A 21,999-nucleotide genomic window follows, 5' to 3' on the forward strand; every position below is an offset into this window, starting at 1 on the left:
TGCTGGGCCTGGAAAAAAAATAGTCTTTCTGTATGACGAGAATGATCTTTTGGCTAAGACTGACCCCTTTTCCCATGCAACTGGATTAGTTTCCAATTGATTGCATGCAAAGACAACTAAAATGTTTGAAAATCAATGTTTGCATGTTCCTATACTTCCTGTTAGAGATCTCAGCTTAAAAATTTATAGTTTGAAATTGTTTTTTTCCATATTAATCTCCCTTAATTATGTTCTGGCCAATTATAAGAAGTTTGGGGGGATGTCTGAGAAATCCAGAGATTTTAAGTAATGTCTTGAACGATGTTCAAGGCAGAGTCTGCCATAAGACTTTGCAGCTGATACTGGTTGATTATGGATATCAGCAAGCAGGAGGGGCTGAGATGCACAATGAGATAGCGTTTCAAAACCCATGCATTAAAACTACTACAGCACAAAGCTTTTGCTTTACCAGTCTTTAAGTATCATATTTCCAAAATCTTTGCAGTTATTGGGGCAAACACTAACTCGCTAACAGAACTCCTGCCTGAGGTTCTCACATGATCACACAGGACTCCAGGACCTTGGGCTGTAATAAGGATAGCAAAAGCAGGATTAAAGGAGGTAGATTTGACTATGCTACAGTTGTAATGTTACAGAATTATAGTCCATGATGTAATAGAAGTTTTAGGTCAGTGGCATGAGTATCTGTTCCGAAACTCAGAAGAATTTAGGCGGTTAGTCCCGTTGGGAAGTACTAAACCAGAATGCAGTCACATCTCCCAAAATGACTTTTAGACACTTGTAGCCCCTGGGAGATGGACAACATGTATTATCCTTGTTTTGGTTCCATTATTATTTCAGTTATGTGATCTTCTCTTAAAATACAGCAAATTTGACTTTTTCCAATATTTTCTATAATTCTGTGAGTGGTTTTAGCCAATCTTATGAGAATTATGTCATCAAAAAATCCTATCCAAACAAAGTTACCTAACACTTATATCTATATTCTGATATTTGTGAAGCTTATTGGAGAAACACTATCTCTCTTAGGGCTGCCTTGTATTTGAGATTGTTTATGCTGTGTAAACTCCTTGGAGACAAGGAGCAAAATCCTCTGAGATCTTGTGGTCAGATCAATTTGTAGAGCTGTTTCCATGTTTTCTGATGCAATCGAGTGTAACAATGTTGTATCCCAGTAAACATGGAAATGGAGCAAGGAAAACATTTCTCAATCCACTTCCTAAAAATACTGCTCTGGGTGGGGAGGGGCTCAAGTTTTATTCCAGGAGCTCATTCAAGCCCTCATCGGTTTCCACAATGTCTCAGATTTTTCTTAGTCTTATATTTCATGTACTTATAGATTGGAAACAGAGTGCTACGTGGGCCAAATGCCCATGAGCGTGACATGCAATAACCATTATGCATTCAAATGTACATATTCATGGGTGGAGAGATGCCAAGCATGGCTGGAAGCAAATTTGATATTTGGCAAAGTGGGCAGAGCTTTTACATCAAGGGTGATCCTGGGAGGGGCTATCCTGAACTGCCGTTTCTGCCTTTGTGTTTGAATACACTCATGCATCTTTTAGGGGGAACTGGGGGGGAAGTGGGGGAAGATGGTTTTTGTGTTGGTCTGATCTGCTGCAGTTTGTTTTGGCTGGCTTCTTGTTTTATTTTTAATTATCTTCCTCTCATTGCCTGTTGGGTATTGTTGAGCTTGCAGACAGAACCTGAAGAAAACAAGTTCTTACTGAGTTCCTTGAAAGGAAGGAGAGGGTAGGATAGGGTACCAAATTTACTGGAGTCTGGTTGAGGAGCAGGAGTTAAGTGAGGACTGTAAAACTCATTCCTATGCTATGTCCTATGCCTGTCTCCATCATATCAGTAAGACACTGTATTTAAAGACTTTCAGTGTTAGGACCCTGCTCTTCAAAAAGTTATTTGTACAGTGAGGTACTGAGATGTGCATGTATATTCTTGGCTTGTCTATGCTGTTACCACAACAGCATAGTGCACTTGGGGATTAGCCATTTGCACAGGGGCCTGAAAGCCTTCTGTGGGCAAAAAACCCCTGCTGTGAGTGAGCATCAGTAAGAGCTGTATGTGCATTAGGCAGAGAACGCATGGAGCAATTGTGTGTGTATGCTTTTTATGCCTTCAACTCTCAGAAGTCAGGTATAGGCATTAATATTTGGTATGCCTTCATCTTTCCTCTCTGCTATCCAAGAATAAAAGACTATATTAAAATGTGCTAAACAGACTGTAGTCATTGGAGCAGTGTGCCTCTCATGCCTGTATTGAATTTGGTCTTCTGTGCATATACTCGGTGTGGCTTCAGGGACTATTTTGTTCCAAAAGCCCTTGCAGTGAGACAGTGAAGAATTCTCCATTTTAGTGGAGACTGGGTCAGTTAAGTGTCTGCAAGGGGTATAGCCATGCCAGTGGTGGAGCTGTGCCTGCGTATGCCCTTTAGCAGGTACAATACCGTGTAAAAATAGGACCCAAGTGCTGCCCAGCACCTCCCACCCTGTTCAGAGCTTAGTCTAGGGTCTCAGTCCACAGCACAGTGCTCTTGGCCTCCTCAGATTTCAACACAGTAACTGTGTCTTTTTTCTTGTTTCCAGCAGTTTTGCTCCTGTTTTCTGGACACTTTAAAGAGCGTGTCTCCCTGTGGCAGAGATAAGAGCCCACGTCCTGCATCCTGCGGCTGTGCATTCTCAGCCACAGCAGTCACTGCAGCCCCTTTCCAGAGGAAGGCGATTTGGACAATGACATCGCAGACTAATGCAGCTAATCCGGCCTTACCCATGGTAATTATGTGAAGTGACATTCAAACCAGAGCGTTTTTTCTAGACTTGGAGATTATTACATTACAAAGAGAGTATACCAGCTACTTTCCTCCCCACATGTCTCTAGTGGAGTCTAAATATAGCCCCAAGCATTTGAAAATGTGCCTTAATCTTTTGACAGGGAAGTGGATGAGGTCACAAGACTGGGAGAGGACTTGTTGGCTGTCAGGAGGATGGTGAAGTCGACATGTCAAAAAGAGCAGAGTGCGGCTGTGGGTGAAGAAAGGTAGGAAAATGTGGCCCAGCAGGCCTTTTCTTAGTGTTTTTTGTACACATCTTTGGTGCTTGTGAAATGCTGTGGATTAAACCCTTTTGATGTATAGAGAGCAGGATGTGACAGGATCAGCTGTTCTATTTTTGGTATAGTAAGCTGCAAAGAGCCTGTGAAGAAAAAGACAAAACAGTGTATTGAAGCACAACGAGAGCTAATGTAGATGTTTTCAGGGTACAGCTGTGCTTTGAGCCTGTCTGTCCCCTGTGACAGCTCACCATCTGCATTAATAGATTTGGAATTTCTCCTTCCTTGTGGTAAACCAGCTCTGAACTGGTTTTTCAGAAAGCGTTTTCTTTTGTTGTTTGGCAGTGTCTCGGATCTTGGCCTTGCCTTGTTGCTGGAGAAATGCTAAGGATATGTAGTCAGGGTAGTAAGCCTATGGATACAGGAAGGTTAAATATTTAAGAATCCTGATTTCATCAAAGGTTTCATCTAGGCCATGAAGACATCCCATTTGATAGGTAATTTCCAGTAGGTTCTCATAAGAGTTAACAAACAAGTATTCCTCTACCGCCCCAACAGAGATTCATTGCATGGGATAAGTATTCTCTGAATTCTCATTTTCTGCTCCTGCAGAACGGCCCAGGCTTCTGCAGTCATTCGTGCGTGAACCACTTCTCTGCAAATCTGCAGCCCAATAGGAGCAGCTCTATTATAGGTCTATTATTTCTATAATTGGGTGCTAACAAAAATAAAGCTAACAAATTGCTGATAATTGCAAAATGTCAACTGTACTGGGTTGGGTCAGAGGTGAAATACAAGGTGAAGTCTCCAGGTGTGTTGAGGTCAAAAGCAACTTGTTATTGAAGGGAAACTTGTTGGAGTAATAGCTATCAGAAGAAACTTGACCAAGTAATGTTAGAGTCAATCAAGTCTAAAGAGGGACCATTCCTAATGTAATTGGTTATTCCTTCACGTGTTACTTTTGAAGGGTTAAAAAAGGGTATTAAAGAGACGTGCACTCTTGTGATATAGCAAATTGTACAAAATAACTGCACATAAGGACTTTAACAAGAAATGTTATAAAATAGAATGGAGGTCCACAAATTATTTTAGTACCTGAGCAGATGGAAAGTTTTTTTCCCCAGAGAACTCCAAATGGTGCTCTGGGAATAGCAGAAATTTCAGTTGTCTGCAGGAAGTCTTGTGAACCTGAGGGTCAAAAAGAATGAACTTGCGCTGATGCTTTGGAGTGATCCAAAGCCCATTGCGAGTAGCTAGCCTATCCCCACCAAAGCTGCAGAGTTCCCTGGTATTCTTAAGAGAACAAGAAATTCTGGATAACCTGAGGAAATGCAGTTCTCTAAATGGCCTTGGTTTTAACATACTGTATTGCTTCAGATTCTCTCAAGAACTTCCTTATGGAACTGAAAAGCAGCCACACGAATTGCCAGGGTGATTTAAATCTGCTTCAGTTAAATAAAAGGTGAATGTGCTCGCTCAGGGGAGTTGGGAAAAGAGCTATCAATAAAAGTCTGTCAGATAAACACTGAGGGCAAAAAGAGGACTTTGCTGGGACATGAGTTTTTCTTCTCTCGGGGATTCTCTTTCTCTTCTGTCTTCAGTTGCTTTTATATCTTTCATTGTGCAGCAGCCAAGGCAGGAGAGGAACTGTCTGACAAAGGTTTCATTGACAAAAGTGTATGACTTGCTAGAAAGCGCTTCCTTTTCTGCTTTGAAGCATCATCTTTGTTCTTTCAGGCTTGTTATTTTTTTCCCCTCTTCAAAAATGATAGACAAAGTACTTGAAAAATCATCTTTTAGTGCAAGCAGACTAACAGCAGCAGCAACAGAAACCTTTGTTTAAAAAGGTATCATCGTACTAAAATGATATATTTGAATTATCATTTCTGATCCTTGTTAAGAAAATGGTCTCTTAATTAATTACTAGCTGAATTTCTAAGTTGTCTCCTTCCTTCATGGACTCAGTGTGCCCTGTCTCTGGCTGTGGCCTTTGTACCTCTTTCGTGTGGCTTGGTTTTGTTATCTGCAAAACGGATTAATGGGAATGAAGTCCTTTGTAAAGTTATTTGAATCAACATTGAAAAGTGCTGTTGTAAGGCAAAGGATTATTAATGTAGTCTGTTTTTTAATATTGCTCGACAGTGCCATGTGATTTTTCACATCCCTACTGACCTACATCCTGTATCAGATGGTGTACTAAAACTGAGATCCTGTTATTGAGTGCATGCATTGCTCTCAGTGCGATTCAATAGGTAACTCAAATGAAACCAGGGGTGTTAATCACCGTGTGAGGAGGCCTGATGCGCCATTGCTGAGTAAATGGAAATTTCACTACTGACTTCACTGGTAGTAGGGTCAGGTGTGTTCCAGATGCTGTAGGATCAGGGTCTAAGGCTAGCCCTTAGGGTTACTGGTGGGGAGAAAGATGCGTGATAGTACTGCCAGCACTGAAGTTAACTGTTCCTAATAATTTCAGTTCAGTCAGACCACAGAGATCAGCAAACCACCAGAGACAACTTCCTGTGGTTTGACACTATAATCCTGTAGTGAAACATGACTGTTAACCACTTTTTCCCCCTTGATTAACTCACTCTCTTTACTGAAAGTTTCTTTACTGAAAGTCCATAATCTCCAGTTTATTGTTATCCTCCAAAGAGGGCTCCCTTGTCATGGGTGGGAGAATGAAATTTCTTGGCGCACGAGGATGGATGATTACAGCAGTGCAATCCCTTTTGGTGCTTCCAGACTTACCTTTTCATCTGGGTGTTATGTGATGCATGCTCTGTGTCCAAAGCACAGCAAAACTCCATGCTAGGGGAGATAAGGGAGCCTTTTATCATAGGGAAAAGATTGCTCATCCTTTGCCTGTACTTCTGCAGGGGTGCTTAGCTGTGTGTTTTGCTCCATAATTCTGGAATTTAGCAATCCAGAAAAAATTGTCCAGAAACTTAGAGCTGAGTTCAGCAGTGAGGTGGACTTCTGTTAAATGTAAACCAATGGGTTTAAGAAAGTGGTGGGAAAAACAAGAGCCAGATAATGCCTCTAGTGCAGATGCTCTAAGATGCTGCCTTCTGTATCATAGGTATTTCATATCATTAGCAAGACCCCAGAGTTTGCAGACTCCTGCTGCCCTAAGGACTGTTCATCCAGCCTCTTCTCTATCAGCCTTTTTTCCTGTTTGCAGTCACAGGCCAGAAGCAGGCTGGGTTCAGTTCTGGTTGCTGCCTGGGCACTGACAGGCTGTTCCTGAGCAGCTGTTTTTCCCAGGATTCCTGTGGTATCATACACTGCGCATCTGTATGACACTTGCAGTCAGTGCGTTAGACAGCTAAGTGCCAGACTTGTCCCAAGGGAAGAGCAGCCTCATTTAGGAGATGATGTGCATGTTGTGGCTGTTCCTGTTGAAGTCCATCTCATTTTTGCTGAGCTGATTTTTTATTTAGCTGTCGTAATTGGGATTATGTAGAGGTTGGACACTATGATCTGTATGTAATCATAGTTACTGGGGTTTATATGAGAAAGATGTTACCATGCATCCCTACTGCTGCTCTTCCCACTCCCATGGAATTGCAGTAGCAGCTCCTTAGAGAAAATAACCCCCAATAAACCAGCCTAAACACCATTTTTTCAAATCCCCATTCTTAGCATAAGCAATGCTCAGCTGGAAGCCTAATAAAACCTTTGAACTTGTAATTCTCACCCATTCTTTTAAAGCCTTTTCCCATTTTAAATATTGGTATAAAAAGGGGATTTGAGGAATCAGTATCGCCAAAGCAAACATTTGACACACTGTTATATTAGACTTATATAATATAAAGCTTAGGCACATGCACCCAAGCTGCTGCTGTTCTGTAAATCAGTGCTTATGTCTGCAATGAGGACAAAAGTACTGGAAAAAAAAATCTGTTTCTCTTGTGTGCATGTGCGCACACTGTTTTTAAATAGGAGGAGGATTGCACCATGTTGGTATGGCAACAAACTGTAAAAAGAAAATTCTCCTATTTAAGGCTCCGAAGGATATTGACTAATTTCTATCTTTCATCATAAAAACAGTAACACTGACACACTTTTTATTTGCTGTGCGACAGACATTTGTATTTGGATGTTGTCTTGGAAACTAGCTGGGATGAAAAGTTACTTTAGGTTGTGTTTCTAAAAGGATACAGTGAGATACCAGATTTCAGGCCCAGATCTTGCAAGCATGTGTTTAACTTTGTGGAGCAGAGTATGTAAAGCTAAATCCACATGTGTTTCTAGGACCGAGCTCCTGGATCATGGAAGCAAAAATTCTTATAGTAATAAACAAGTAGTTTTGTAAATAGATGTATTAATGAATGCTACTTTCCAACATCTCCTTCTCACTTTTCCTCCCTCTTGTGTGTACTGATGCCTTTAAAAGGGAGGGGGTTATTTCTGTGTTTGGCAGCTGTCTCCCCTACCCAATTCCTTGTTTCATGAAATTTGTTAGAAACTTATCTTTGAGCTCTTCACTGCTTTGATAAATTTGCTTGAAATTAGCCAGTTGATTAAAAACTTTTGGGATAGGGAAGGGAGAATTTCACACAACAAAAGCATGTAAGCCTTGGTGTTTTAGACATCTAGCTAAAGCATTTAACGTGTTTAAGGTGAAAAGCAACACACTAGTCTGACACTCTCTACTTGTCACCTATACTTGCAAGTCCAACACTGTAGCTTTATGTTCCTGCTGGAAAGAAAAACAAACTGAAAACACAAGGAGAAACCACAGAGCCTTGCCTGGAGTGCAGGGATTTGTGCAGTGACAGGGCTGGGCCAGCTGTGGAGAATTAAGTAACTTCCCATGCACTGGTTATAAAAGGGATGGCCCCAGTGCCTAGGCTTTGTTGGGACTAGGGCTGTGTGAGCTAGGCCAGGGCTGTGTGCTTTGGTTGGGACTGGTGGGCATTTTCTTTTCCTTCTCCTTATCATTGCTATCCTCCCTACAGTGCATTCAGTAATGCTGAGGACAAAATATTTTCGAGATGAGTGAAAAGTATTTAATTTCTTAATTGGGTTTGAGTGGGCCATAGTTTCAGCCTATATTGGAGACAAGGTCTTTTTCTGGTCTTTGGTAAGGCTTAGAGAATTTGATTGTTAGTCCTTGAAGGCCTTGAACCTTCCTTATTCTTTTCCTCTTTTTGCTTGTAAGTGGGGCCTGCCAGTCCAGCCCAGAGCATGGGACAGGAGAGTTAAACAAGCATGCAACAGCCAAATAAAAAACATGAGTGCAGAAGGAAATGCTGCATCTGCTAACTGAGAAGATTACAAAATTAGAGGGTGGGTTTTTGTGTTTAAGTACCTTCCTTTTCATATTCTTAATGCTCTTTGGTTCATAGGGTCTATGACACTGATATTAGATTAGGGTCTAATTCACTTAACAGTTTCCAGGCTCCCTCGCCTCCACTTTAACCAGAAGTAGTAGTGTTAATGCAATCCTAGCAGGGGAAGTGAAGGCTGGGGAAGGTCTGAATATGTTTGCCTGCATGTAAAGAAAACCCTCCATGTGATGAATATTTCCCTGCCACAGTAAAATAGAAGATGGAAGAGATGTTCCGCACGCAGTTGCACGCAGTTGGTTTAGTCCCAAGTCAGTAAACCCCTGTGATTATCTGCTTCTAGGAGATCCAGTTTTATTTTTTAAGTTAAATGTCTGCCCTGCTTGTGAATGAACAGCTAAATAATATTAAAGGAAATGTGGCAGGGCAGTAGTGTGATTTGTTTTTGGTGTGGATGGCCCTCAGTGATGTACTTAGATCTTTACTGGTTTCTCATCAAAGCTGGGACAGAAGTCCCTGCAGGTCTGGGGTGATGATTCACCTAGACAAGGTGAAGTTCAGGAAAGGTGGCATCTTGGATGAGTAAGAAAGCACTAGTGTGGTGGTATGAGTGTCCACAAGGGTCATATGTGGTTTTCTGATGTGGGTTTAGGATTTGTAGACGTACTGTTGGGAAATAGATATGTACCTCATTGCCTCTGCGCCCAGTCAGAGCTAGTTGGGGTGTGGATTAGAGTTTGGGGAAGTGGTAATCTTTCTGGTGCGCCCTTGTGCAGGGAGGGTAGCACCAACAACAGATTAGAAATAAAATGCTGTAGGTTCAGCTCAGTCTGCCACAGGCTTCCTGCATGCCTCAGGATAAGTGGAAGTAATTAGCCCTGTGCCTGCAAGACTTGCCTGTAAAGTGGGAATCCTCCCACCTTCCTGAGGGTAACATGGTAATGCTGATGACTGTGAGGCACTCGGAAACCACAGTAATGTGTAGATAGCTGCTGTCTTCTCCCTTCACAAAGGGCAAGCTGCTGCTGTGTGTTTACAGTAACCCTTTCGCAGTCCTTCTGCACCCCAAGGATTGACAGCCACAGTTTCCAGGAAAGACCTCAAGCTTTGGAGATCCTGGGAGAGCTGCTTATTTCACGGTCCGAGGGATCTCTGCGGGATGATCTTTCTGTGCTCACAGTCTCTGTGGATGGGAACTTGGAGTAGTCTGCAGAGGTTTTGCCACTTAGACCATTCAGACATGCATCTAGATCTGAATCAGATCTTTTCCCAGGGGACAGCAGGCTATTCCAGTCCGTTCCAATGTACCTAGACACGGAGTAAGGCTGGGGGTAGCTGTGCTGGTAGCAGAGGGGGCTGTGCCAGGCTGTGCTGATGAGTGGTGAGAGTGCCTTTAGCCCTCCACTAATATCTACTTGTCTGGAGCAATTCCATTTGATTCTCTGTTAGAGGGAACTAGTGGGGGAATTTTGTATCTGAAGACAGTAATTGAAAAAAAAAAATCACCCAAGTAGGCAGGAGCAGAAAATATGGTTTTAGTCTTTGACTTTCTAATTACTCAGACTAAGGGAAAAATTATTTTAAAAGAACCTGGATTTAGTGCAAGAAAACGAAAAGCCCTGCCTGCCTGCTGCACGGGAATCTTGTCGGGTTCTCAGCAGCACATCTGCAGAGGCCCCGATTTCCCTGGGGGAGACGGGGAAAGCAGTGTGTGCGTGTGCCTGTGAGATGCCCTTGCAAAATGAAGCCTCAGAGCTACTGTTCGTCTGCTTCCCCATCCTGCCTGTTCTAGGCCTGTCTGCTACAGGTTTTGCACTGTCCATCTCCTCGGCAGGATGCTGTTCCTGAAACTTTGAGGGGCCAAATGAAACCTGGACTCACAAATATGTCACTGTTTTTCCTTTGCTCATGGCATAAATCAAAAAAAAAAATCTGTTAGCACAGGGCTCAGGTTTGTTTATTTTTTTGCCAGCTGCAACATGCTACCCTCTTAGGGGATCACGTAAAACCAGCTACGGTTTAGGTTGGAGTGACATGTCAAACCCAAAATGTATGCCTGGCCCCTCTCAATGAATTACAACCTTGTCAGGAACCTATTATATATGTGTGTGTGTATATATACACACATATGTATTTTTTTGAATTAAGGCAGGTTTTTATCAAATCAAATACCTGCACACTAAATTATATTTTTGGTGCCAGCCTGGCTCCCCCCTGCTCCTGCTCTTTTCCTCAGCATTATGATACAAAGGTTTTTGTTCTGGGGAGAGAGTGAATGGGGAGGTCCCATGCTGCTGAGGAAATGCTGTTTGACCTCACCACATGTTTTGTTTTTGGATATTTACCACAACACATCCCAGTGCTGTTGCCTTAATGATAAAAATACTCAGGCTCAGAGTGGAGGCCTGGGGTGGTGGGTGAAAGGAAGGAAGGTGAATCAGTAATAGAGTACAGCCATCAAAGATGTTTACTCATCTGTTTTCTGAAACAAGTTTGTTTTGTTTATTAATAGGACTTAAAATGCCATGGGGAAAGTTTAAGGTGAACTAAAAATGCCACATGTTCCTCTGGCATGGAATCTCCTTTTGTACTTGCTAAAATTAGTTGGGTGCTGGCTTTTCCCTTTTTATCCACCCCTTCCCTCTGAGGAATAGATGCTATTGTTGTTTTGGAGGAGGCCAGAAAGCTCAGCAAATGGAAATAGCAAAATCTCACTGCAGGTCTGTTTAATCCAGGGTATCGATGTGGCCAAGGCCCAGTAATTGTTGCAGTCAGATACATAAGTGACTTTGAAGTACATACAGAATAATTAAATATTTAAGAAGCATTCAGCCAATCACTGACATGAGAAACATCTTTTATGCACAGCTCTACATACAACCAGGAGATGCTTCTGTTATATCTATGCCCATACAGCAGAAGTTACATGCAGGGCAACTTTGGGCAAATTAATGTACAGCATCCCTATGCATAAAAGCTTGATTGTGTAATGTATCCTTATGGGAGGGGGAAATCTGTACCTGGTTACCAATACATCCAGCTGAGCATTGGTGTAAAATCCTTTGTGTGCATCTCAGGAGCGTTATGGGTTGTTCTGACAGAACTGAATTCAGAGCACACTTTGCGGGGGAATGGGTAGAAAAGCTTTTCCCCCAGGGGACTGCTGCAAACAGTGACTGTTTCTGTTCAGAGAACATAATGAGAAACCTACTAATTCTATAACATGCACATCTGGGCATCGAGCGCATGTGCGAGCAGGAGGTTCTTGCCTGTAGGATCAATTGCATGGTAATAAGTACACTAGTGTCTTAGCATATCAGCACTGCATTAATGCTGGTTTATGTTCAGGCTGCCCTAAACTCAAGCAATTATTTGTTATACAAGACCAGAGGGTGAAGGGAATGCTTTGGAAGAAAGACTGCATTTCCATTTTTCTTGGAAGTGCCTGTGGTGGACACAAGGGGGTAAGGAGTAGGGGAGGCCTTCAGAGCAGATCTCAGATCTAACATTTTTTTCCCTTCTAGATCAGGAAGGGACATCTGGATTTTCATTATTAAAAAGCTGCAAAGGAAGTGTATAGTTGTTCTTGATATTTTAGAGTGGCAATAATGAAATAAGCTGAAGTTAAGGTGAAAGTGGAGGTATAAGATAAAAAGAGGGAACCTAACAGAAAAGAGGGTATATTAAGATCCTCAATACGCAGCTGGAGGAAGGAGTTGATTTTAAACAGGAAGGGCTGCAATGAGATGGTGGTAACAGGCATGGAGGTCCACTTCTGATGGCTTAGACCTTTATAGTTGTGGCTGATAAGGCTGTGATGTAGCTGCTTTCCCTTCCACCTTCCAGCTCCAGGATCAGCTGAATGGAGGACTGATGATTTAGCCAGAGAACTGAGGAGAGCTCTGTGCTCTTGGGCTTCAAGATTAGCTAAGCTAAAAAGACAGCTCAGATCAGCTATCTAAACTGCTGTGTAGTACAAGCAACCTGTCCTTCTGAGCTTTGACCTTGAGACTCTGAGACTCAGGATTAAGTCACTCCAGTTCAGGCACTTATCTGCAGACAGAGTTAAGTCCACAGTTCAGACTGAGGTTTAATATGACCAGGAATATTAAGGCAGCTAAGTCTGGCAGGTTTATGGCATTTCTGCAGGTCTTGTCTGATTACTCAAACATCATCAAAAAACTAGTTCATCCAAGAAACATGTTCCCTAAGATTTGTGGTCTTATGCAGTCCCCCCTAGTCTCAGTACCTGCTGTTCAGGGTAGGGTGGTCTCCCAGCTACACTGCCTGCCGTGCATGGACAAAACAGGTCCTGCCTAACTCCTCTGCCCTGCTGTACTCAGCTCTGAAGGAGGTGGAAATCATTCACTCCAGGAACTGGCTCAGAAAAGTTAATGTATGTAGTCACATAATTGCATTATAGTCCTTATGTAATAAAGGTACAGGCAAACATAAAGGTGGTCTGCTTTTATTTTTGATGCAGATATGTAAATTTATGTACCTGATCATGCCAATCTTGTGAATCCCCTCAGGATTCTGAACAGTTTCCAAGCTGCCCCCCTTGCTCGGTGTGGAATACTTTGTTGTTTAGTCCTTGTTTTTGAAGTGGGGCCTACCAAGTCTCAGATGTGTGCTTGTGTGTGCAAGGATGTTTGTGTGCTCCCTTGCTTTTCTGCATCCCATGGACTGAATCTGGCACAGGGTTTTCTGGCTGGTTGAGGAAAAGTATGTTTCCGAGGTGAAAATTTGCCTTTCAAATTTCTATTCAGCATATACCAAGATTATAATTCATATCCAGGGCTGAATACCAAATGACCCTGTTACTCATTTCCACAAATATCTGAAAGGCGGAGTGAGGCAAGGGAAGATACTGGCCTAAATCCAGTGCTCTTAGAACCCAAAATAATGGCATTTATATGAAGAATGGATTTGGCCTCCTCCATCTTTCATTTAGAGCTATAAGATTAACAGGATATAAATACTGGATGATGCCCCAGAGCTGCACTAACAAATCTGCTCAAAGAGACATCTTTCCCTTTTGAACAAGGCAAATATTGTAAAATGGAGTCTCCATAACAAAGACCCCATCTCCTGGAAGAAATGTTAGTAACTGCTATTGATACTGTGTGTTACGAGGTACTTGGGAAGGCTGAAACTTGAAGGATAAGCTCTCCAAGCATGAAAATGAAGCTCCCCTTTGGCAGCAACAGTAGAACAGTCCACAGTGGCTATTTACACTATGTCCTTCAGTAAAACCTTTAGTCCAGTTTAGCTCTTCTGTTTCCATGCTGAAAGACCCATGTATTATCCCAAGACTCTTCCAGACTAAGGAAAGAAGGAAATACTAACCTCATAATAAGATAAACTCACTGGCAAATGTGCTAGAAGATCTTTCAGGGATCTTGTAGCCGAAGAACAGAATTTACTTTGACATCTACTATGAACACAGTGTATTTCCATTCTGTTCAATGTAGCAGACTATTGTGGAAACAACTTGGACTCTCTATTCTGAAATAATCTGTGTATGTTACCCCAAGAATGCTATATCTCTATGCCAGGTTGTATGCTACTAGAGATTCTTGTTGAAATACTAAGCCTTGTGATATGTCCTTGCAAAACACCTTCCCACCATCAGTGCTCTTCCATGCCTAGATCATTAACTAATGGCATGCTAATCTTTTGCACATCTGGTGCTAATTGTTCACTTGCACATGAATCCCAAGGAGGCAATACAGCAAAATACTGACTGGAGCGTATGTTTAACTTCCATTTTCAAATCTTTGCTCTCTGGGATTGAAATCTTGAGATAAAACATGCGAGTTTCAATTGTATCTCTAGGGATGCAAAGTTAATAGTCCTGCAGAATGCATATTGTATATAATGCATGGTTGTTATTTCTCCATTAGCGCTGCCAGTGCTGGAGCTGGCTGTTAGTGTGTCATTCTCCTGACACATCATTAATAAACAGGTAATTTCATACCTGATTTCCAGAGTGTCATGCTGAAAACCACCTGGGTTTTGGTTTTCATCGACATTTGTGTGTGTATGGGGGGGAATGCAGACTGAAAAGTGGTGGTTATATTTGAACTAGAACTGGTCTAATTGGATAATGGATCAATCAGGTTTGGACAAGCCTGTGTGCTGGAAGGGGGAAAAAAATGACTGAAACCTATGAAGCTCCATATGCCCAGTTGCTGTGAAGGGGACTTCACAGTATTAGCCTCACTGGTAGGAAACTCTTGCTAAATGGAAATCTTTCCCAAATCTATCTTGTAATAATATTTGCATTGAGCCTTTATTACATGTCTTGTCCCACGATAGGCAAGCAATTTATTCCAATTTATAATAGCCTTTTGTGTGTCTGAAGTCCTGAGATATGTTCCTTCCATCTCTCTTATGCTGATTAAGTCCAATTCTTTCCACTTTCTCTTGTGTCATTTTGGAAAAAAACAACCTGGGCTCATTAATCCCAATTAATTTTGCGGTTGATGCTTTTCCAGGAGAACCGACAGGAGTGTGTGTTTGCCAGCAGGTGTCACCAGAAGAGAACAATAAATGCGTCTCGCAGGAAACGCAATTTCTGTGCCTGCAGTTATCTCTCTTTTACATACTGTCGAAACTCTTTTAATTCATAATGACTGGTTGCTTTTATTGAAAGTAAATATTTCTTGAGAGCAAGAGATCCCCAACAGAATAAAAATACATCAGGTTTGGAAAAGGAGCGTGGTAAAGTTACCAGGGATTTTACGAAGCGGTTGCTGGCTGGTGGCAGCAGAGAACTGGCTTGGGGTTCGGAATAGCAGAGGCCTCTGGGTCCGGGTGTCCCATAAATGTCGGCTCTTTCAGGGTCCAGGATACCGAGAGCATAATCAGTCTCCCGCAGTGAGGCACTGTTTATAAATACCTTCATCCTTGTAGCTTAGCAGGGCAGTATTGTCCTCTGATATGAGCAGTTGCACGGAAGCTGAAGGAAATGCTCAGGTTTGTGTTGTGACCTCTAACTTCTTGAGCAGACCTGCGACATGAGCGAGTCTCTCCTTTTCTTTCTCTTCCTTCCTTGTCCCTCCCCAGCTTGCTGGAGGAGCTCTGAGTAAGCCCCCGACCTACACAAACCAGTGGGAACAGCACCCGTTGCAGTGCCGTATTCTGATCAGGAGACAAGAGGCTTCAGCAAAAGCTGTCTTTCTCCCAAAGGCTCATCATGAGTTTGTTATGAGGACAGGGCAGTAACATACACATCTGAGGAGCTTTTTGAGGGTATTTCTAGCAGAGTTGGTCGTTTAGGTACAAGCATATGTGAAACCAGTACAACCTGCATCATGTAAATTGGAACATGCAATTGAAAGGGTTGAGAATGCTTTTTGTTTTTCTTGATTAAACCAGCAGCCACTGCATAATTATTGGGAATAAAGCCTACTTCAAACTGAAGGATTAGTATTTAGCTCTTTAGATAAATACACTCCATTGTCCCCCCCCCACCCCCCCCAATAAAATAGTGTTGTTTGAAATTTCCAGGGAAGCTTAAGGCCTAAAGCATTGGGTGAGATGTAAATTTCTTAAAATATTTATCCATCCATAAGTGGCTACATATTTGACATTATTATAGGGTTTCTCAGTGTTCCATTTTATTAAAAAATATTTATTTGGTTTCTAAGATTACTGCTTCTCTGACCACAGAAAATTCAATTACCGAAAACTGCAGCTATCAAATTGGTTGAAAATAAATAGTCTTTTATCCAAACCTGGCATGGGCTGGTTTACTTTTAATATGTAGCCATAAAAAAAGAAGCTCTTTCCACAGAGCTGGTTGGTTAGAGCAAGAAGCCAAGGAATACTTTGCATCATCAGGTTTTATTTAAAATGGGGTAGGGAGGGGGTAGAAAATAAGTCATTATGAGACTAATTAGCTGTTGGTTTTGCTCTTTTGTTTCAACAAGTGAGAGTAGATTTCTAAAGTCATTTCTCTTGTCAGGACAAATCAGTCTTGTTTTCTCATTCACCCTAGCGAATGTGGTATTGCAGGTAACAATCCTGAGGGGTAACTTAAAGCATGGGATTTCTCCTACCTATGAGGTTTAAAACAGGCGTTACGTTGCAAATGATCTGGACGCTATCAACAAATAATAAGGAACAGCGCTGGAAGAACGCTTAGAGGTCGCCTCATCCAGCCCTCTGCCTGAGACAGGTTTTCTTCTACTTAAACTATTCCTGTTACGTATTTGTTGCTTCTCATCTTTGTGGCTTCCTTCACATCTATAAGCAATGTATTGCAAAGGTTTACTTAAAGTAGGTACCTGCATATAGATAAAGGCTGTAACATCCTTTGTGACATACAAGAAATGTACTATATGTGTATGTATGGTGAATCCCTGGCCCGTATCTTCAGCCACCACCTTCTCTCCACTAACAGTGCTTTTGCAAAGGGGAGACAGATCAGCAAGAGCAAAAGAGAAGGAAACAAATTTGAAATGAACGACTGGTTTCCAACTCTTTCCAAATGGTCTGGGGTAAGACTTCCCCTCCTTTAATTTGTTAGACAAGGACGTTGCTCTTTCAGTCTGTTCCCTTGCCTGTGAAGTCCCCTCCACACTGAGAGAAGACACAATGTCTTTCAGTTAAGGTCCAAAAGGCATCAAAGGCTGGAATGTGAAACATCTCTGTCGTGCCGTATGCCAAGAGTCCCTTGTTAACAGGTTCTGTTAGCAGACGGGTCGACTGAGAGCCCTGAGCTTTGACAGATCAAGGATGCTCGCTGAGAGATGGCCCTGCAACCGCTTGATAGGGAACAATGTGCTCCAAGAGACCTGGTTCCTGGGATGCGGTGAAGGGCTGTCTCTCCTGCCTCCGGGATCAAAAGCTGTGAGATCAAAGCCCAGACACAAGCAATGGGAGACAATGCAGTGGGCACATCGTTTTTCTGAAAATGCTACTTTTAAAGGGAGACTGCTCTTTTGCCAGTAGAATTAAATGCCCCTTCCTTAGGGGCAACCCTCAAGTAAGTTAATGGCCCCAAAAGTTGTGTTTTTTGTGTGTTTAAGAGAAGCAAAAAATGCATCAGTATGAAAAATCCCAACTTCTGTCGCATTGGAAAGAGTGAGTGAAAGGCTGCTAAATCTAGAAAATCTGTGGGGAAACTAGCCAACTGCTGAGATGGGTTAAAATACTCCTGTATCTCCCATTCAGTGCAGTGAGAGAATCGGAGCCTTTTTCAGTCACAGTTACAACTATTTCCTTGAAAACTGGAAGCACTTTGTAGTTCCTATTTACTGTGTTTTCATACCTGTAAAATTGCATGGGAGGAGGATTACCTGTAGATCTCCGTTGGAGCACACGGGTCAAGCCTGCAACCCAGACCTGCTGTGTACTTATCCCCTTTGGATGACACATTTAATTTCCCTGTACCTCAGTCTTTCTAGCTGCAAAAGGGAGATATTGCAGAGGGATATGTTGCAAAGTTTCGTAAAATTAAATAGTGCTTGGAAAGGGCTTTAAGGAGATTTTGTGAGGAAAGGACTCACTTAGGTTTGAAGAATAGCTGGCTGCTTTTCCATCTATGTGGTTTTGCAGGTCTGTACACACATGTCTCATTGTACACAAAAGCTGATTATTTTTTTAAGCCAGTTGGTGAGCGTATTATATGACATCAAGTCATCCAGAGAGATTGCTTCAGCCAGAATGGCAGGAGAGAAAAGAAGCTGAGAACCTGCACTTTAATCTCTTTTCTGATGTGATTTCCCAGTTGCATCAGAAGGCGAAGTCTCCCTGAGCTTAAAGCCTGATTACGTTGGAAAGTCATGTACGCTAGCGGTTGTGCCCCAGTCAGCTTTCCAAGAGACCTTTCCTCAGCTTCCCTGGGGATGAACCAACTCCCATTGTTTCCTGCACAGTCTGCTAGCTACAACGCTGTTGAAATGTAGTTTATGGATGAAATATAGTTTATGTATCTGTAATGGATCCTGCACTCAAAGCCAATAGACCAGTAGCTTAGCCATCAGTTGTCAGCCCATAAAATCTGTGATTACCTTTCTTTTTCCTTTTTTCTTTCTTTTTTCACTCTTCTTAAAGTGATGGAGGGAGGGAAGCTAATGGATTTGAAATTACAAGAGCAGCTCAGCAGACTTCTTTAATAAATGCAAATAAAAGTGAGTTGCAAGTTTATGCTGAACTGTGCAACCATGAGTAGTGGTGTCCCTGCTGCTTTTCTCTTCAGGGCCCAGTCCTCGCCTAAGCCGCTTTGCTCTTGCTAGCGATGTGTCTCCTGAAAAGCCATAAAATACGGCGTGCCTAGCGGTAGCGAGGTAACGGATCGCTTTCAGCAAAAAACTCCCTGAAAGTGTGTTTGTTTAAAAGGCTTGTATATTTGTGTGCATTTCGAATGTCTGCTGCTAGAAAGCATTGCTTTGCTTGTTTTAAAAGCTCTGCCTTCAAAGAAGAGCTTCTTTGGAAGCTTTTTAAATGCGAGTTAATGCTTATGTTGCCTTGGTAGCAGATATCCTCCAGGTTTCAGTATTCATTGCAATGCATACAAACAACACATTGACTACAGCCCCATTTTATATTCTCACTAAATCAAGGTAAGGCTTTTAAAAGCCCAAATCATATTAAAATTTTTTCCTGTGGGTGCGAAGTGATTTTGACATGGGCACGCTCACGCTGAGCACCCTTCAGACTTGTGGCTTAGGAGCAAAGCAGGGGAAAAAATAGCTAAGGGTGGGGACAGGAGTTAGAAATAGTTTAGAGGACCCTTTTGTAGTGGATGCTGACCTTTAATTTATATCAGAAGAGACCTAGCTATCATGCACCACTTCTCACAGATTTATGGAACATCTATTTTCCTAATGCTTATGGATATCTTGGTGAACATAACCCTCCTTCTTGATCTTTTTTCCCCCCAAAGACTGTTAAAGTTATGAAAACCCTATGTTATCTTGAGGTATTCCTAAGAAGATGTATTGATGGAACAGTTGTTAGGGTGCTCATGAAGTAATATATTTTCCATGTATATCTTAAAAGTCTGTGCGTATATAATACCACACATATATACTGAATGATCTATGCTTTAAAATATCTGGCTGACACGTATGTCTGCTGAATATGGCTATATTATACCATATATTGTACTGTATCTAAAATAGCATCATATTTTAATGAAGTGGCTATCCAGCTCAAGGGTCAAATTTGTAATGTTAATGCAAGCATATAGATTGATGCTATTTGCATGTCATCAGTATTCTCTGAAATGCATAGAACAGCCACTTTAAAATAGTTACCATATTTTTCCTTGAATTAACTCGCAAGTAAAGTTTTATAGTTATGCCTTCATGCCTGCAGGTGTAGATGATTTAAGTTTATATGTAAAGTATAGGGAGATTTTAATCTCATGCATGTCACGATGTGATAGTTGGCTCTCCACCCTTCTTCATTCCTGTAACAATTTTTTCCCCTGTATTAATTGATTATCTTAATGAAAGCACAGCTTTAAAAGTTTGTGGGTTGTCAGTCACCCCTGAACCAGCAGCTGCCAGTTGCCCCACCACCACCCACCCACACCTCCCAGCTCTGCCCTTCTGGAGATGGCCTTGGCAGCCTCCGGAGGAGTTTCCTTCCCTACCCCAGGCGAGCAACAGCTTCTCTGCTGGGACTGACAGTGCAGGTGACAGTGGTGTAAATACACGTTTTTTGAGTGCTCTGATTAACCGTACTCTCTTCTGTAATGTCTTGCAAAATGAAGGATTTTCGTCATTCCTGTAAAATTGCATGTGCAGTATTGTATTTCTGCATTCTTAGTTTGGACGAAGCACTGAGGTGTCTGGGCCTGAAGGCTTGCCAAAAGCATCTAAGTTACAAATTTGGTGTCTCATTTTTGCCTCAACCGTTGAAGTGTCTTCCACTGAAGGAAATGCCAGTAGATCAGTTTTCATTTTAAGGCACATCTGAATTGTTTTAACTTTTAACTTAGCCATTGCTGGTAGAGAGATCTAAAACTCTTGATGCTTCATGCAGCTTTTGGATATGAACTTTGCCAAGGGTGGAGCAAGGCAGGAAGCGCTCTGTCTCTTTGGTGATTAATTAGGCACCTTCCCACAGGGAACATCCCTCGTCCTCTAACCTAGGGAGATTTGCCACAAGGTTCAGACAGTTACATGTTGGAATAGCTGTGCGGGGAGGTAAAATGAACTGGAAAGCAGGCATCTTACAGAGCTTTCGGAAGGGTTGTCACGTTGATTGACTCGGCAGTGCCGCAGGTGGGCTGCCCCGAGTTGCTTTCCGAGGAGCATGCACAGTGTATAAAGCAACGAGCATCGAAAAACAAGTGCATCTCCAGAGAAGATATATGTGAAGGGAACGCAGATGGTGCCCAAGCCACAGTGTACAAACTTGATCAGGCTCCAGACCTCAAACATCCCTAATTTAAGGGTTATCCAGATACAGGTTTTTAGGTTTGCTCATTATAGAAATTAGAGACTAACTACAGCATTTAGATACTGGTTTGAATCCTAGTAGAGACCACAGCATTCAGAGATGTTTGGACCGAAGGTGTTAATTTTAATCCATTTTTAGAAAGGCATGATTATTGCAGGGGTAACTATTTTATTTTAAATGTTTTAATTGCTTGAGAACAAACTTTTTTATACAATTCCCATAACAGCTGAACTACACTTTGGAAGCCACATATTCTGGCAAAGGATAAGATTACTTTTTTTGTGAAAGCAGGAAAAGATAGACGTGCAAAGCATGTTATGAAATGCTAAAATTATGGTCCTATGTCTGTTCTGCCAGTCACTAGGAATTCACATAGAATTTCCTTTAAAGATCTGTATTTTAGCTATCAATGAGGAGGTTTTGTTGCTGCTTTAAAGTGCATGCAGATTATTTTACTTAAATTCCAAGTCATATTATACCTGGCCAAGTCTAGAGTCATTTTATAGACATGAAAACATTGAAATTCTTTATTTTCCCCATAATAGAATTGAGTCTATTTATTGATGATGATTTTCCTTTATTGAAAGCAGCAGTGGGGATGAATGTATTGCATGAACTGTTTTTACAGTTTATGTAACTTCTTCAGCGTTTGTCCACTAGTGTGAAGTTTAATAAAGAACTCAGCACCAGAGTATTTAAGTGGATGGATGGAGAAAAGAGCAAATAGTAGTGGCATCTAAGCTAATCATTCAGAACAAATATTCTTTCCATATTTCTGAGCTTCAAAATATTCTCAGGGCAATTGAAAATTTTGATCCTCTTTTTCGTTGTTCAGAATAATAGGATATTTTTCAATTCCATGAGTTTGATCAGACTTTCAGAAAATTTCACTGATGTATGTGGTGATGAGCCTGCAGAATGACAAGATAAATCAATTAAGTTTGTATAAGGATGAATGATATTTGGATTACATCTTACCTTCTGCACTTCTCATGTTATCAGTCAAACTTGAGCACAGCACTGTAATCTTTTTTTGGTAACTCGAGCACAAAGAAACCAGGAAGTTGTCAGTGGTAAATGATAGCAAACTGTATACAGAATTCTGTAGGAGTGTAAAAATGTTCAGTAATATTGTCGGAGATGCATTTATCTGAACATACAACAGTCTTGTGGAGAATAGGGGAGAAAGAGGCTTTCACTGGCATTTTGCTTTAGC

The 21,999-nt window shown here is 41.7% G+C and overlaps 1 long non-coding RNA gene across 1 annotated transcript in view; it reads left to right on the plus strand.

Moving 5' to 3' along the window:
* Positions 1-2,615: 2,615 nt before the first annotated feature.
* LOC135330238 (uncharacterized) overlaps positions 2,616-21,999 on the plus strand; it is a 181,041-nt gene continuing 161,657 nt past the window's right edge. Inside the window, exons 1-2 of the long non-coding RNA XR_010392115.1 lie at positions 2,616-2,789; positions 2,950-3,054. This is a non-coding gene — a long non-coding RNA (uncharacterized LOC135330238). The remainder of the gene's footprint in view (positions 2,790-2,949; positions 3,055-21,999) is intronic.

The sequence above is a fragment of the Dromaius novaehollandiae genome, chromosome 18, assembly GCF_036370855.1.
Source record: "Dromaius novaehollandiae isolate bDroNov1 chromosome 18, bDroNov1.hap1, whole genome shotgun sequence".
Classification (NCBI taxonomy): Eukaryota; Metazoa; Chordata; class Aves; order Casuariiformes; family Dromaiidae; genus Dromaius; species Dromaius novaehollandiae.